Source organism: Dipodomys spectabilis, unplaced genomic scaffold (genome assembly GCF_019054845.1).
Source record: "Dipodomys spectabilis isolate Male_0828 unplaced genomic scaffold, ASM1905484v1 ptg000276l, whole genome shotgun sequence".
Lineage (NCBI taxonomy): Eukaryota > Metazoa > Chordata > Mammalia > Rodentia > Heteromyidae > Dipodomys > Dipodomys spectabilis.
The window spans coordinates 2,505,165-2,508,395 of record NW_024870953.1 but is presented as its reverse complement, the minus strand read 5'-3'; positions in this window follow the sequence as shown (position 1 = coordinate 2,508,395).

Here is a 3,231-nt window from a genome sequence, read left to right as displayed (position 1 = left end):
GAAAGAAAGAGAGAAAGAAAGAGAGAAAGAAAGAGAGAAAGAAAGAGGAAGAAAGAAAGAGAGAAAGAAAGAAAGAAAGAGAAAGATGATAGAAAAAAGAAAGTTGATAGATGAATCTGGTTTTGGGTGGCAGGAAAAGAAGGGAACATTTCCCAATCATGAAGTCTTCTGTAGTGTGCCAGGAAACCAGCATCACCTTCACACAACCACAGAGCAGGGAGATGGTCTCTGGTCCACTACTCAGGTAGCCAAGAGCCCCCAGAGTCACGAGGGCAGAATCAGGTGCTTGGAGACAGAAGAAGAAAGACCCTGCTTCTCCTTGGACTGGGGATTTGCATTAATGATGTGGAGAATGAAGGAAGGAGAATGGATTTGCAGAGATGAAGAAGGGCCTTCAAATCTGATAGATGGAGAGTCAAAACCCGGGGCTGGGAAGGTGGCTCAGTGGTAGAGTGCTTGCCTTGCAAGCATGAGGCCCTGGGTTTGATTTCTCAGCACCACATAAGCAGAAGTGGCACTGTGGCTCAAGTTGTAGAGCACTTGCCTTGAGATAGCGCCCAGGCCCAGAGTTCAAGCCCCGTGACGGGCAAAAAAAAAAAAAAAAAAAAAAAAAACAACAAAAACCCACTCCCTAAGACCAGAGAACAGGGTTTTTCTACTCTGTTCCTTCCCTCTCCCCCACTAATCTGGCTCTCTATTGCTAACTAAAGATAGACTGAGTCTCCCTTCACCTGAGGGAGGAAGGTTAATTAGTCCTTGTTTAAAGAAGCTGAGAAAAGCCTGACCCTGGTGTAACTGTAACAAATGTTACAGGTTTTCCCCCGTTGCTGCCTGTGCCTGGAGTGAATAAGTGTTTTTGCAGCTCAGTTCCCTGTTGTTGAGTGTGTACATTCTGCCTCCTAATCCTGCAGGCCGAGGGCTCTGCACCTAGCCTGGCCTTTGCAACTGGTTTCTGTCCTTCAAATACAGTGTTACATTGGACTTCATCTGCTAACAGAGCTAGGTCTTGCATCCTGAGAACTTCATTTGAACCCAGGATGGGTCAATGATATTTCTTTCCTACTTCTATAGCTCGAGAAATCTAAGAACATTGAGAGTGCAAGTAACTTCTTATCACCAAGGGAAACAGAGGAAACACACCTTTCAGAAGCAGAAGTCAGAGTGTCAGACTTTCCTGCCCTGGCTGGCTTCACCCTGTGATCCTGAGACCTCGGTCTCCTGAGCTAGGGTGATGGACATGAGCTATTGGTTCTCTGCTAGGTTCAGAACTGTAGTAACATTGACAATACAAGTCAACTGCTTATCAAATAGAGCTTGGGGAGTATATTAAGCCCTTCAACAATAGACCGTTCAGAACCCTGTAGGACACAAGGTTATAATGCTAGAGTCTGAGATGCTGCGAATATGGATATACTATACTTGAACCTTGAGCTCGGACTCCAATTCTGTTGTACATCAGAGTTCATTTTCCAGAAAATATTCTCATAATTAGCAAATAGGAAAAGGACTTTGATTATCCCTCACTATTTTTCCAGTTGTGTCTCTCAAATCGAAGCCTGGGCACCGTCCCTGAGCCCTTCAGCTCAAGGTGAACACTCTGCCACTAGACTCACAGGGCCACATGGGGTCTTTTGGGGTTCATTGTGGGTAAGAGTCTAACAGGCTTTCCATCCCGAGGCTGTCTTCAAACTGTGGTCTTCATATCTCAGCCTCCTGAGATGGAACGATTCCGTGTATGAGCCATCGGCGTCTGGCCTATTGTTTTTGCCAGACCTGGGGCTTGAACTTGGACCTGGGTACTGTCTTTGAGCTCCTTTATCTCAAGCCTAGCACTCTACCACTTGAGCCATTCCACAGCTTCTGGCTTTTTCTGACTATGTGGCACTGAGGATTCAAACCCTGGCATTCATGCATGCTGAGCAAGCTCTCTACCACTAAGCCACATTCCCAGCCCCAAGCTTACAATTTTATCCCTCAATTTGCCTATCCTCAAGAAAAGGCTTCTGAGTATAAATCATCTGAAAAAATCCCTATAGGAAGTTGTCCAAAGATAAGACAAATCTCATACTGGTGGCAGACTCTAAACACATGTTGAATGTGACTAATGGTTCAATTTAATTATGTATCATGATTCAACACTTAATAAAGTATTAATGAAAAATGAGTCAATGTCCTAAATTATTGTGTATAATTTTATAATAAATGTACAAAACATAATAAATATTATGTTTATAATAATACTAAATACCATAAAAAATAAAATGTATAAAATAAAAATAAATACAAAATCAATAATAATAATCATAATATGAAACAAACATACATATGTACATATATATCAAATATCACACATGTATATAAATACCTTTTCCATTGCAGGGCCTTAATTCAGGCCCTGGCAACTCTAGCTTGAATTTTTTTTTTCCTCAAGGACAGTGAGCTTCCCCTTCACAAATGGTGTAAAAGAGTTACCTGGACGGTGATCTCAAAACCCATCAGTAGCAGAAATATTGGCCCCAGTTCCAAGACAGTGACTTAATGTTTGTAATGGAAGCAGTTATGTTTATTCAGTTCCATACTGAACATTAAAAAAAGCAGTGTAGAATTTTGTACAGTGTTCAGATACCCTTCCATTATCCCCAAAGTGCTTCTTGAGCACCTCATTAGTTTTTGTACATTTTTTAATTGTAAAAATGTTGTACAGAGGGGTTACAGTTACATGAGCTAAGTAATGAGAACATTTCGTATTGAGCATTGTTGCCTCTTTGTTTTCCCACTATCCCTTCCCTCCCATCTCCACAACCACCTTTCAATGCCGAGCTCAGTGACTTATTTATTTTTGGCTTGGCATGGGGTTTGAACTCAGGTACTGGCAACTCTGCACCTTCCCTCACATTGCTACGGATTTACCAGACGCTAAATTGAAATGTCAGGCTAGGAAAGAAAACTGGCAGAAATTTCAAACCATGGAGCTTTATTTTTTTTAATTTAGTTAGTTAGTTAGTTAGTTAGTTAGCTAGTTAATTTTGCCAAACACGTGGCTTGAACTCAGGTCTTGACAACTCTGCCTCAACTTTGATCTTCCTAGGCTGGGGTGCAGCCTCCGGATCCATAGCTGATCCTGGGACTCTAGGCCCAGTGGGCTTGCAGGAAGTAAAAAAAAAAAAGCAGAATAGCATAAAAAGTGGTGAGCTGGGGTTTTTTACAATTTTTTCTTTGCACAGTCACCAT